Below are 15,220 nucleotides of genomic sequence, written 5' to 3'. Positions count from 1 at the left end.
ACACAATCTTCCAGGCCCCTGGTAGAGTTGAGTTGGGCAGTCCCCTTTAGAGACTGGGTCCAGGGGTGGGGAGCAGGACAGCTGAGGTCTGGAGGGGGCTCAGAGGAGCAGCTGGTATCAAATTATGCCACAGTTTTAACAAGAATTGTGATGCCAATGCATGCCAGTGGAATATAGCCCTACTTCTACATCATATGCCTGAGCATACCTGTTAACTTGTGGGGATCCAGGAGTCCATGAATGCCGTGTGGGTTGGAAAAAGCACTTCAGCAGCAATGTGTACGATGGACTGGGTGATGGCAGCATGAAGTCAGGAGGATAAATAGGAAGGCTTTGCAACACACAAAGGAAGATGGATGGAGGCGTGAACTGCTGCACTGGCAGCAGGGCATGCATTTCTATAAGTCAAAAGCAAGCCTAAAGATGCTTGTACAAATCCACACCTCTAAAGATCACCTTTGTTCTGAAGAGTTCTCCAGTTTTTCGCTCTCATGGCTCTGATCTCTTAACCTATTGCAAACTTACACATGTACACACACACACACACATACACACACACACACACACACACACACAGAGGCGTGTGCTTGGGTGACAGATCGTGCTCCAGTATGCATACCCAGTGAGTATGCTGCCAGGTTGTAATTATGGTAGGCAATAAGCCTACCAAGAAAAATTCAGACAAATACTGAGGTCATCCTATTTCCAGCTGCAGGAGAGTGGCTCTAGTATAAACACCTGCCCTTCATAATCCCAACTTATATTTTGAATAGCCCTCTCTACATTTTCAAGCATAATTACACAACTATCTTATTTGTTCTCTTAACAATAGCCCTACAAGATCCATAAGGCTAATACTGTATAGCTCCAATATGTACATGGAAAAACTAAGGTTCAAAGAGAAGGAATTTGCATAACTCACAATGAGTTAGTAGCGACATTAGGACTAAGTGCCTCTTGGTCCCACGTTCCTCTCAGCGTTCCATATAGTCTCTTTCAGACACAGCTTCTGAGTGTTCTTGTTCTCATTATATCCATTTTAATGGCGATTTCTAAGATACTACTTTTATGTATGTATTCTCTTAGATGTAGCTACTAAAGATATTTAGAATACACAGATGAGTCAGAGTTCCCAATCCTATCTCTCAAGGCCCTCCTCAGCTCTCACCATCCCCACGAAGGAAAATTTCCCTGGAGACTTTAGTTCAGTAACTTCAGCCTTTTTAAAATATTTGCTCCCTGTATTATTACTTGAGTGCTTTATTCTCTCCTGATGTGCTCTTACTACCCCATCTGTTACTTCTAGTTCCTTGGTTTCTCGTTTTCTTCTTCCTGCCTATCATAAAGGCTGGGCACACAAGGGAACACTTATACTAAAGTGTTGGTTGGATGGCTTTATCCATCAAAGGCAATTTATCCATCAAAGCCAGTGCAGTCCCTAGTTCACTACAGCACACTCAGATACACATGGTATGTGTGTAGGGGTGCATGCATGTGCGTGTGTATCCATACACCACTCGTCCAGGGACCCTGAGGGGAACTAGCTCAATGCTGTCAAAATGCAGCATCAGCACATACTTATTTCACATTCCAGTAGGAATTGAAGCAAGGAAACATTTTCCCCTAATTTTTCAAAATAAATATTACTCTGGTTCCAAGGGGTATATTTTTGACATCTTGTATACATTTCTGAAATAGAGTCCAGATGAGAAACCAGCTCATGTGTATGTCCATCCCAATCAGAGCAACAGAATCCTGTCCATGGACAATTTCATTTTTGAAACTCTGATTATACACACACACACACACACACACACACACACACATACACACAGAGAAAGAGAGAGAGAGAGAGAGAGAAGAGAAAAGAGAGAAGAAAGAAGAGAGAGAGAGGGAGGAAAAGAGAAAGAGGGAGAGAAGGGGAAAGGAAAGGAAAAGAGAAAGGAAGCCAGGTGCTGGCAAATCCTAGCTACTTGGGAGGCTGAGATCAAGAGGATCATGGTTCGAGGCCAGCCTTGGAAATTATTTCAGGAGACCCCAATCTCCAAAAATAACCAGAGAAAAATGGACTGGAGGTGTGGCTCAAGAAGTAAAGGACTTCAAAGAAGTAAAAAAAAAAAAAAGAAGTAAAGGACTTGCTTTGCAAGTGTAAAACCCTGAGTTCAAATCCAAGTTCTCCCCCAAAAAAACAAGAAAGGAAAGGAAAGACAAGGAGACCAAGTTGCGGGAAGGAACAGGGCCAACAATGAGAGTGATTTCTAGACAATCTATTTGAGGCCTGCAGCATGGCCAGGATGACTAAGGCATGGGAAAGACGAGAAGGGGGTGCTAACATTTCATCTGCCCCCTCATGCCTGTCCGCACAGATTTCTAAGGGTCATGCATGAGAAAGCAGTTGATGTCTGTTCTTCAGAAGGCAGGACACCTGCAGAATGCCCTTTAGACATGAGGGTGACCAAAGGCAAGTGAACCCCAAGAAATTTACAATTAGGCAATCAGATCCCAGAGTACACCACCACCCACTGTATTGTTTGATGAGAAACTCCTCCTTAAGACTCCCAATCCAGTATGAAGGAATCATTTTTCTATTTCTTTTATATCATGCAGCATCACCCACACGCCTGTATCAGGTACTGTGTGCTTTACACTTACCAGTATCAACTATTTTGCCCTATGGGGATTCATATTCCCATTTTACAGATGAAGAAACTGAGAGATCAAGTCAGTTGCCCGTTATCACACAGTCAGTCTGAATCCATAATCTAGGTTCTTCTCATTGTACCACTCTGTCTCCCCCAGGTATGCTCAGTGAGTTGTGACAAGATAGCTGAAAATCCTTCCCCAGCAAGCCTAAGATTTCATAGCGGCGCTTGGTCTTAAATAAGTAGGACACACTCTAATGGAGACAGAGACAGACAGGGCATTCATTCCTGGCTGAAGGACTAGCAGATGCGAAGGCACTGAGGTGAGAGAGAAAACAAATGTTCAGAAAAATGACAAATAGTTTTATAGGGTTACCTGAGGGAGACGACAGGTAAGAGAACATGACACTATAGCAGATGGGGCCAGATTATAAAGGAATGTGGATTTTCTCCTGGAGGAGATGAGACAGACTGGAAGAGAGGAAAGAACCAGATCAGACCTCTTGTTTAGAAGGGGCTTGGTGGCAGTCATATGGGCAGAGAGTTTGAAGGAGCCACTGATTGGTTGCAGGGAGACTGAGCCAGGAAAGTATGGCTATAGTCAAGGCAAGAGTCAGGATAGCCAAGTAAATGGAAGCCATTAATTAGCTTCCTCCAGAGGAGTCACTATGAATCAGCCTCAGACTTAAATTCCAACACTGGGGCTGCAGAGGGCTGGAGATGTGGCTCATGTTGTAGAGTGCTTGCCAAGCAAGCAGAAGACCCCAAGTTTTAAATCCCAGCACTGCCATAAAATAAATGAAAGAAAAAAAAAGAGTTCCTTTAGTCAGGAGGCATAGGTAGGAGAATAGAGGTTCGAGGCTATCTGGGCAAAAAGCACAAGACACTATTAGAAAAATAAAAGCAAAAAGGGCTGGAGGCCTGCATCAAGCGATAGAGCATCTGCTTAGCAAGCACAAGGCCCTGAGTTCAATCTCCAGTACCACAAAAAAAAAAAAAAAAAAAGCTGGGGCTGCAGGCTTTGCAGCCTCTATCCCCTCAGCCCTTAAGCACTGTGTGTTGCTTTTGCCTCAACACTAGTAACGAGTTTTGTTCTTTGGGGCCTCCTCATTTGTCACCATTTGCTAAGCTGGTGGCTTTGTGGCTCTCCTGGGCCCAGCCTAAGCCAGCTAGCCAGGGAGGGTGGGAATGGTGGAGAGAAGTCAGGTGAGCTCAAAGTGCAAAGCACTCTGATTAGCACGTTTCTCATTCTACGAATTGCATGGCAATTCACAACCAAACCCTACAGAATGGCTTTGTGAAAGATCTGGGATGAGGTTAGGGCTTCTCTTTCTTCTTTTTTCAGTGTGTTTCTGCACTGCAGCTATTTTCTATGTCCTTGAGTTGACTAGTAACAGAGGGGGAGAGAAAATGAAAGTCTATAGCAATGCCGAAAAGATATTTCTAAAGAAGTCCAGAAGAGAAAGGGAAATCCGGCATGGGGGCCCCCAACAATGCTCAGGGAAGGCCAGGGAATGTGGCTACTGGGGGACAGGGATAGGGTTTGAACTAGCAAGGGCCAGGCAGATGCCTATCTAGGGAACCAGCCCCTGGCACCCAGGCCAACTCCAGGTTTTGGCTTATTTGCAGTCACAATCAAAACTGATTTTGCTCTGGTCATAAGCACCTGCTATAGCCCCAGCATAACCCCCAGGTGTGGACTCTCCCCGCTAGCCCAAGAAATTAAAGCATTCAAATAAGTGAAACACATTTCAGGGGTAAAGGCAGCCAGCAAAACACTTATGGGAAGCACCCTCTCCTGAAAAACAAGAGGGTCTTACAAAATCCTCCCTGGTTCCCATCTTTAAGCACATATACATTCTGAAATAGAGCCCAGATGAGACACCTTTTCATGGGTATGTCATGTGTATGGTCTGTCCCAGTCTGAGAACAGCGAATTCCTACACATGAGCACTTCCATTCCTGAAATCCCAATTGCAGAAAAAAAGACTAAGAGAGCAGGAAAAGAGCAGGTTTATTTTTCTCTCTCTCCCTTTCTGTCATTTCCTTTAAGATACTGTGAGTGTGTGAGAGAGTGTGTGGGTGTGTGTGTATGTGCAGATCTCTCAATTGAAGTCTCTGATCAATATGTAACATGTGGGAAACATTGATCTTTTTTAATTAATAGTTTTATTGAGATATAATTTACATAGCATGAAATTACCACACCGCAAAGTGCATTCATTCTGAATGCAGTTCAATGATTTCAGTATACTTACAGAGTTGTACAATGATCGCCACAATATAATTTTAGAACATTACCATGACCCCCCAAAAGAAAGTTTCAACTCATATAGAGCCAATCTACGTTCCCGCACCCAGACCTAAGCAATCACGAATCCCTTTCTGTCTCTATATTTGCTCTTTCCTATGAATGGAATCACAACATATGCGGTCTTCTGGATCTGGTTTCTTTTCCTTAGCATAATGTGTTCAAGTTCACCCATGTGGTGACATGGCTCTTTACTGACGCCCCCTGGTGGTCTAGTGTTGGGATTCAGCACTCTCAATACTCTTTACTGCCAAGCAGTATACCATTGTCGGGATATGCTACATGTCGTTTACCCAGTCACCACTTGATTCACCACTTTTGGGTTGTTACCACATTTTTTGCTATTGTAAATAATGCTGCTATGAACATTCATGTACAAGTTTCTGTGTAAAAAAAGCGTTTTCATTTGAAGGGTAGATATCTAGCAATGCCTGGCCATAGGACAATTTATGCTAAAATGCTGAGGAACTGCCAAACTGTTACCCAAAGTGTTTATAATATTTTGTAGCCTTCCCAATAGGTATGAAAGTTTCAACTTTTGTCATCCTCACCAACACTTGTTACTATGCCTTTTCTATTGTAGCTATCCTAGTGGTTGAGAAATGGCATGTCACTTTGATTTTAATTCCATTTCCCTAATAAATAATTATGCTGAGCCCATTTCCATGTCTTATTGGCCACTTTTCACTTTCCAGAGAGGGATGTCTGTGCAAATCTTTTGTTCATTTTTGTGAGTTATTTCACTTTATTATTGAGTTTTGATAATTATTTATATTCTGGATACAAGTTCCTTTTACATAGATATTTTGAAAATATCTTCTCCTGGCACATCAGTTATTATAACAGGCAGGATAACAGTCTCCAAAGTTGTTCACATCCTAATCCCTGGAACTTATGCATATGGTCCTTTACATGGCAAAAGGGACTTTGAGATGTGATTATGTTCAGGATCTTGAAACGAGAAGTGAATCCTCCCCTAGAGTCTCCAGAAAGGAGTACAGCCTTGCTGATGCCTTGGTTTTAGCCCAGTGAGACCTGCTGTGGTTTGAATGTACTCACCAAAACTCGTGCTGAAAATTGTGAGAAGAGGTGTTAGGAAAAGACATGAATGTACAAAGGGAACTATTTAGAAGAGGAAGGGAACCAGAGGGAGGGAGGATAAGAGAGGATAATGGAGGTGAATGTGACCAAAGTACATTATATATATATATATATGTATGTCTGAAAACATAATCATGAAACCCATTATTATGTACAATTAATATACACTAATTAAAATTTAAAAAAGAAAAATACAGAGGTAATTTGATCATAAGGGCTTTGTCTCATGAACAGATTAATGGATTAATAGGTTCATGGGTTATCTTGAGTGGGTCTGTCATAATAAGCCAGTTTGACTCTGTCACTTGTATGTACTTCTTTTGCTATTTGATGCCCTGCATGCTGCCTGAGGACTCTGCAAAGTCTCCATCAACAAGAAAGATGTCACCAGATGTGGGCCCATGACCTTGGACCTCCCACATTCCAGAACTGTGAGGTGAGCAAACGGTTGTTCTTTATAAATTACCCAGTGCATTGTATTCAGTTATAGCAATGGAAAATGGAGAACACATAACATATTTCTAGCCTGTAAAATGACAACTTTATTGTTTTAAACTACTAAGTTTCTGGCAATTTATTACAGCAGCAATGGAAAACTAAATCGTCCTTTCAGTTTTTAACAATGTCTTTCAATGCACAAAAGTTTTCAATTTGTATTAAGTCCAATATTTGTCTATCTTTTATTTCATCATTTATGCCGTGGTGCCACATCTTAAGAAATCATTGCTGGTAGAACTTCTAGAATAGAGCTATAAGGAGCTTTGTGGATCCTTTCTCCAAAGAAATAAACATTTAGCTTGTGAAAATTATGAAAAACCAACCATTTTAGGATATTGTTCTAATGATATATGGAAGCAAAGAAATGTTTAGTCAAGTAAATGTACTGAATTGACTGAATTATGGCAAGAACAGTAGGAGTCAGCGGCAGGTGAGACATGACTTGTTCCCACCCCACATCTACCTCAGTGTTAAGTAAGCTCTACTCCAGGCAGGTGTGGGTAAGAAAAGAGGGGGACTCCCTTTATCCTCAGCTCTTAATTAGGGTTTAAACCCAGACTAAGATTAGTTCATGGTTTCACCCCAGGAGGGCAGGCCACCAGCATCTTTCATCCTTATCCCCTCCTGCCCCTTGTGATGGAAATACTACTCAGGCAGGTGTCGCTGAAAGGACTGGGTCTCTCTTCCCCATTCTTAGTATGAGCATGTTGCTCCAGGCAAGGCAGACCAAGAACACTGGGTCCCCAAACAGCCCACCACAGCCTGACCATAGGGCATATGTTCCGTGCAAGGAGGTGCAAGCAGAGAATGGGGGGGTGACTACTCTCCCCCTCCGAGTTCCTGCTCATGCAGCAGGGGTATCACACTAGAGGAAATAGGCCATGTTGCTGCCCTCAGCTCCAGTACAGGGATGCAGGGCTCTCATCAGGGGGAGAGTTGGGTCATAAAGACAGAAGATTCCAGCAGCTTTGCCTCAAGGGACTCACTTTATTTGGAACAGAAAGTGGAGAGCTTTGTGTCTAAGGGTTTTACCAAAAAGCATGGAGATACTGGTGAGCATTTAAGAGGGAGCTGGCAGCTCAATGATGCTAGCAGAATGGCAAACTGGCTAGAAGTGTAACAGAGACCATCAGAAAAAAAAGACAGCTAAGCAGAGCCCTCCTAGGGTCACCAACATCTGAAAATCTGGAGGTCTGTGTGCACATGCACTCACTCAGGAGCAATCTGAGTGAGAAGGGAGGCAGATCTGAGAGTATTCTACAAGCCACAACAGATCTATCAGATCAAAGGACTTAAACACAACCCCTGATAAAAACAGTGGCTGAACAATAAGCTACTCTGACCCAGGGGCTGCTCTGAGGAACCCAGGCCTAAAAAGAAAGTCACATCATCCCTCGTGGACTGGAACACTGTGTGCATGCCTGCAGCTGCACCCTCACAGAAAAGACCAGAGAGAGAGACCATCTGGCTAAATGCAGGCAAAATCATAAACACCCCGATCTGTGAAAACAAACTCCAAGCTACACACACAGTCAAAACCAAGGAGGTAAACTCTAACTGGATACAGGGAGTAAGCACAAGCTTTGACGAATAAATGGTTCATGTGGACCCAAGGTTCATATGGCCCTAAAAAGCTAGGCTTCTTAGTTTTAAAAGCAGAGAAAGAATTTGAGCATAGACATCAGAGGGTGCACACTGTAGTGGAAACAGAGTTCAGAGAATTAGTCCAGACAAGTCTTCAAAAAATAAACAGATGACCAAAAAATAATAAGTCCCAGAAATGAGAGGCAGCCAGGGTCATTAACTAAAACTGCTACACAATCTTGGTGGTAGGGCAAATGATTAGGATGCACAAGGCCCTGGGTTCATCCCCAGCACTCCAAAAGTGGAAAAATCACTGCCATACAAATTATTGATGTGGAAGAGATTTTACACATTATTTTAAATGTACATTAAAGAAATTATAAGACATGAAAGAAACAGTAAAGTGTGATTTATACATAGGAAAAGCAGCAGATATTGAAAACAGCCTTTGAAGGAGCCCAGATGTTGGACTTATCAAAGATTATAAAATAGTTACCTGGTTGGCTGTTTTTTTCCTGGTGCTAGGGATCAAATCAGGACCTAGTGTGTTTGAGGCACGAATTCTGCCACTGAGCTACACCCCCAGGCTAGCAGCTATTATAAATATGTTAGAATAACAGAAAGCATACATAAAGAATGAAAGGAACATATAACAACAAACCTCATTAAGTAGAGAATATCAATAAAGAGATAGAAATTATAAAGAGAACCAGATAGAGTTTTGTAGTGGAAATATTCTACCCAAATGAGATATTCACTGGAGGGACTCAAAGATAGATTTGAATTGGCAGAAGAAAGAACTAATGAATATGGAGATAGATTAATGGAGATTACACAAAATAATTATCAGGAAAAATTGGGAGAAAAATGAACAGAGCTTCAAAAAAGTGTGGGATCCCATGAAACATTCCCAACATATGCATATTGGGATGCTGAGAAGCAGAAAAGAGAAAGAGACTCAAAAATATTAGGATAATGACTAAAACAGAAACAGATGGTAGGCACCCAATTCTCCCTGGGGCACTGGGACAATAGTTAAGTATTGTTAGAGCACTGTAAAACACTATTACAGCACTGCTAATTTTAATTATAAGCCTTTATTGTAAGCACCCCTTTTAATGTTTATTTTTCCTTTAAGTGTACTGAGATGTTGGGGGCTAGGGCAATTAGACTCCCTAACTGACAGCTCTTAGACCCTTACCTAGGGCCTTGGCTACCTTGAGTGAAGGACTATCAGCCAAACAGCCAGCCAGACTGTCCTCATGCACCAGTTGCCTTGAACACTGCACGGACAAATTGAGGAGGCTACACACCAGAGCACAACTCTGCTCCTGAAAGCTCTGCCCCAGCAAACAGTTGCAGGGAACTTTTTGCCATTATAAATCTTGGTGGACTCTAGATGACCCTGAATTCATTTTCACCCAGGCCAGTGGGGAAGCACATTCCCTGGTGACCCAACAGAAGACCAGTGATTGACATAAACACACCCTTTCATTTGCATAAGGGGCTGTCATGATTGGTGCAAGCACAGCCCTTCCTTTGCATAAGGGACTGCTATGATTGGTGTAAGCACAATCCTTCATTTGCATAAGGGTTCAACCTGATTGGTGCAAGCACAGTCCTTCATTTGTATAAAGGACTGCCCTGATAGGTGCAAACACAATCTTCATTTGCATCAAGGACTCAACCTGATTGGTGCACACACAGTCCTTCATTTGCATGAGGGGCTACAATGACTGGTGTAGACAACATTGTCAGACACCCCTTCTGGCTATATAAACAGACTGCTAAACTCACTTTGTGAGCAAATGGGGGATACCCTCTTGTGCTGCTGCCCTATTCTGTCCCACCTTGCAATATTTCACTCCAATAAAGACTTTATCTAGTTGGTCCTGCCTACCTTTGCTGAACTGGGAACATGATGAAAAAGAAGAAAAGCAGTAGCAACAGCCAGAGAAGCTGTAGCAGTAGCAGGAAGAGCTACTGCAGCTTGGGGCTGCCCTGGCAGGAGGGCAACAGCAAGGCTGGCAAGTGTTTCCTGTGGCAGGGTTTGTCCTCAGTAGCTTCCCATAGCAGTGATCTCAGGACAATCATAGCAAATCACCACAGGGAAACTGACAGGAGCAGCAGTGAAAGTGAAGTTGACAGGTGAGGCTGAGAAAGTGAAACTGACAGCTGCCGGTTGGAATCAGCTGGTGGAGAACATCTTCCCACTGCGGGTCCCTACCTGGGTCATAAAAGACCTGCAACACTTTAGGGCCTTTGTTCTAAATTCCAGAGGCCAGACCTTTGCCACTGCCTTAGCTGTCAAATGCCCAGAGTCAACTGCTACTACCTGCTGTCATCTGTTCTGCCGCCTGAAAATATCCTCCAAGGGCCTGGAATAACTGGGTGAATTTCTCCTCGCCTACCCACAGTTTCTCTCTGGGAAGATCAGAAGGAGCCAGCTAGCTAGTTTGTAACAAAACCTTCTCAAATTTTGTGGATAAGACTAACTCACAAATTTAACAGGCACAATGAACTCCGAATAGGAGGAGAAACACAATGATCCAGACACATCATAGTCAAGATGTTAAGATATAAAGAAAATACTGAAAGTGTCAAGAGGAACATTACTTATTCATCACATCTGAGGGAACTCTACTAAGACCAATAGTGGACTTCTTGTAAGAATAAAATGGAGGGCAAAAAGCTTGTTTGTTGACATGGGATCTCCCTTAACTTTTTGCCTAAGCTGGCCTCAAACCTCGATCCTCCCCATCTCCACCTCTTGAGTACCTGAAGTGACAGATATGCACCAACCAAGCCCGGCCCCCTTTTATTAATATACTAAATAGGCAAAGATTTCACTTAGCCCAGAAAAAAAATCTGGAAATAGAATGCATGAGGACTGACAGAGGAACTGAAACTCTGACTCCGAAACAACCTCTACCCACTTTTCCATAATATCTGATTGCCAACTTTAAGGTATTTCTTCCACATCCCCAAACCCTCTCATAAAAGGTTCCAATAGTATGACCTTTCACAGGCATGGTACTGAGTGCCACCTGGGTCTCTGTATTTTTTATTGCTTTTATGCAAACCTACAACACCCTTATCCAGAAAACCTGTGAATGAATTCTGGTTCAGGTGGTGATTTAGACTGTTTATATGATGGTGAACCACGAAAGGTGGATTATATTCTAAACATCCACGATTATCCCTTGGCATCTTGTAATATTAAAAAAGAAAGTTCTCACAAATAGTTATCCATGCAATACAAAGCTCTAATTGGTTATGCTTTGTCAGAAGTTGGAAATATTTTTTACAAGAGCTACTTTATAAAATTGAAGCCATCTTCTAGTTTTTGCAACATCTCATGCAGGATTGCCATTCTCTAAAGGGCTAAAAAGAGATTAAATGCAACAGGGCTACTTGGCTCAAGCCTGAAAAGAATTAAGTTCGAAGCAGTTACTGATTCTACTCAGTAGAGGGCAGTGGTGGGCAGGGCAGGGCTGGCAAGAGAAGAGGGAAAAACCTCTGTGGTATACCCACTAAGTGCTCTGACATGGTGCTTAATGCTTTATAGAGAGTATTTCATGAATCCTGACAATGACCCTTGAGGGAAGGATCAGTAGCAACATTTTAGCCTCAAAGAAGTTAAATGAACTGAACACAGATCTGGTACCTTCCAATTAAACGATACCCTGCTGCTTCCTGAGAAGAATGATTTAATTCCCAAGTCCTATAACTGGGAGTTTATACTGATAAACTAAAAGCAAGGTTCACCCTGGCAGAGAAGGTCCCACATATGGTGGGGGTTTTAAAGATCTGGGCTGGCTGGAACAATGGGAAGCTTTTAACAAAGATAACATATGAAAGTTGTAAACTCTGGAGCCAGTGACAAGGTGGAGATTTTCTAGAAGTAGTTTAGACAATTGGAAACCTGACATATGGGAAACAGTTGAAGGACTTGGAGAAAATTAGACCAGGGTGCCTGGCACTAGGAAAGTGCTCGCAAATGGTTGAAGAAAACTGAATGTTGAAAATACATCACGAGGAACCTAACATTTGTCTTTATCTAAAGGAAGGTTAGTTATTAAGAAGGTACAGACTGTTTTGTGTGTTTCCAAAGACACAAGTTGGAGACAGATTTTAGGTCCTTAAGAGAAATAATTTTCTAACGTGTAGAGAAACCTCTAGAAGTGAGAGCAACTAAAAATTGACAAGAGTTGCTTTGAGAGTCAGTTGTAAAGAAGACTTCCAGGGTCCCTTCCAACTCTAGAAAGCTCCAATTCTGGATTAATCAGGATTCTCAGATTTTAGCTGATCGGAATTCTTCACTCTTGTCAAGTGAAGATTGTAAAGCTTCCCTGGGAAGAACTGACTTGTTCTGCATACTTATGAGCCAAAACACTCAGACCACTAGGACAGTTGCCCTAAGAGGATCTTGTCCACAGGTCTCCTAAGAAATTACAGGAAAAATTCTGAGACTACCTCACAAGAGGGAGCCAGTGCTGTTCCACTGGAACATGGATTTGCTTGAAGGCTACCAATGTACCTTTTTCTCAAAGAAATAAACAAACATGATCAAAAAGTTTAAGCATTTCATCAAAGGAGTCCCTGGGCTGAGCACATAGCTCAGTGGTAAAGCACTCGTGGAATATGTGTGAGGCCCTGGGTTATATCACCAGTGTAGCTGGAGGAGGAGGCCCTGAAATGTACACATTCAGAGTATGATACCAAAGGAAGCCTAATGCTGATGAAACCCAAGGATATGAAACTGTAGTCATATATGAATAAATAATTCAACTGCCCAATTAACATTTACCTGGTTCAGTGTTCTGTATGGCAGGTTCTGTTCTGGCTAATGGAGTGACAGAGATAAGTTAGATACAATCCCCATCTATAAAAAGGTCATAGTTTGGCAGAGAAATATCCTCATAGATAATTTACTTCCTAGTATGAGAGATGCTAGAATAGAGATCTATACAAAGGTTCTGTGGCCACAGAAAGAGCAGACCTGGGATGAGAAAAAGGTTATACAGAAAATACAGCATTTGAACTAGACTGAAGAATAGCCAAGTTCACTGTGTAGAAAGGGGAGGCTGGTATTCTATCTAAGAGTACAAGACATGCAAAGACACAGAGGTGGGAAGATCTTGGTATTGTTGAAGAGCACAGTTTGATTGGTTAGGACATAGGATTTGTGAGGAAGTGGTGAATCAATTCCTTGGTATGCTTGCTATAGAGACATTCTCTCCAAAACTAGACTGTGCAAGCTTATCAATTGTGGATACCCTGAATTGGCTTCCACTGCTAACCCCAGATTGGGCTGTGCTCTTGCCACTAAAATCTGGTTGCTTGAAGACCTCCATAATCTCTCTCTCTCTCTCTCTCTCTCTCTCTCTCTCTCTCTCTTTCTCTTTGTCTCTTTCTCTCTCTCTCTCTCTCTCTCTCTCTCTCTCTCTCTCTCTCTCTCTCTCTCCCTCTCTCTCTCTCATTATCAGAGCCACAGTAAACTGCCACTGAACAACAGGAAAGCTTCTTGAGGACTTTAAACTGACCATAACTCACCAACACAAGAGTACAGACGTCTCATTCTCTTGGCCCCCTCCAGAAAGTAATTCCGGTGAAAACTCGGAATTATTTCTAAGAGTGGACCTTCAGTTGACCTCAACTGATTTTACAGACTGTAAGGGAAGAAACCTTATCTATAATACCCATCATCCTTCATCACCTGCAGCAAATGATCAGGTTGGAAAATGGTAGACAGTAGAACAGTGCTGGGCATTTAGTGCTCTCTAATCACAGCATGGTTAAGGCTGTTATGAAATGTGCTGTTAGCAGATGCTAGCCATTAAGACTTGTCAAATCATGAAGACATTACTTAATATGTCACTCCATAGTCAACAATGGGATTCTGTCTTAGTAAAAAATGGGACATTTCAAGATGTGCCTTTACCATCTTTACTCAGGGTTTCATAACGACATACATATAGAAGAATATAATTTTAGTGCTAAATTGTAACTATCTTTATTCATTTTTAACAAGGCAGTTGATTTGGTCAACTATGGCGCAATGATTAAATTCTGCCTCTCTAATTAAAATCATGGAGTCTATGCAAAACTTAGTCCAGAACATGGATGGGCTCATGCATTTTGGTCAACTGGGGAATTTTTATTCTAGGGTGATATGACAACAAAACAACAGAACAGAAACTTTATCTTTTAGAACTATCAGGTTTTGAATCCTTAGCTATATTTCCTGGATGAACAATAGAGGACCCATATAGTATCTCTCCATCAGCCAGTCAAACTCAGACCTTCTTTGCCAAAAGGGTATCTATCAAGAAGGACTTAATACTATTCTATACACCAAGAATAGCTGGGGCTTATTCTCAGATTTTGTTCCTGCTTTGTTCCTGCAGTGGTTTGGAGAGAGGGTAACTACAGTCATTCATTCTCTTTGGCAATAGTGGGCTATATTGTTGACAGCTCCTTGTCTATTTTTCTTACTACACATCATGACACAGTCCAATATCATCAGAGAAATATAAAGTCTCTCGTGACCTTAGAACTGTTTATGATCATTTCAAATGTCTGCTGTCTCAACTGTGCATTATCAGTGCCTAGTTATAAGTAACATAATTTTTTCTCTGGTTGTTTCTTGACAATAGAAGTCATGCCTCTTTAGCTAAAAAGTAAGATTTAAGATAGCAGCATAGGGCAGTGGGAAGAATGGACATGTTCAAGTTTGAATCCCCCTTCCCATGAATAGCTAAGTCACATAAGTCCTGTGAGTCTTACTCCCTTCATCTATAAAGTGGAGAGAATATTATCTGTTCCACAGGATGGTCCTAAGAATATGGAAAAGGCTTAGTACATTTCTGTAAATGAAAGTTACCTTTCCCTTTCCTCTCTACTCACCCTACATCTGGTAAGAATGCAGGATGTCCTGATGGGTATTCACTAAATCTTGACTAAAAACAGAGAAAAAACATTTTTCCATGATTTTTGTGCCCAACTGTGAAGATCAGCTGTCCCTACTCTAAGTTATACCCTACTGTATAGAACAGTAGATTTTAGGCTGTCCCTTGCCCTG

General features: G+C 42.0%; 1 protein-coding gene across 1 annotated transcript in view; it reads right to left on the bottom strand.

The window, feature by feature from the left end:
• Nucleotides 1–15,220, bottom strand: part of Shroom4 (shroom family member 4) — a 196,956-nt gene that overhangs the window by 118,925 nt on the left and 62,811 nt on the right. The gene's annotated exons all lie outside the window — the stretch shown is intronic.

This window comes from Castor canadensis, chromosome X (assembly GCF_047511655.1).
Source record: "Castor canadensis chromosome X, mCasCan1.hap1v2, whole genome shotgun sequence".
NCBI classification, from domain to species: domain Eukaryota; kingdom Metazoa; phylum Chordata; class Mammalia; order Rodentia; family Castoridae; genus Castor; species Castor canadensis.
This window is presented reverse-complemented; position numbering and strand designations above follow the sequence as displayed.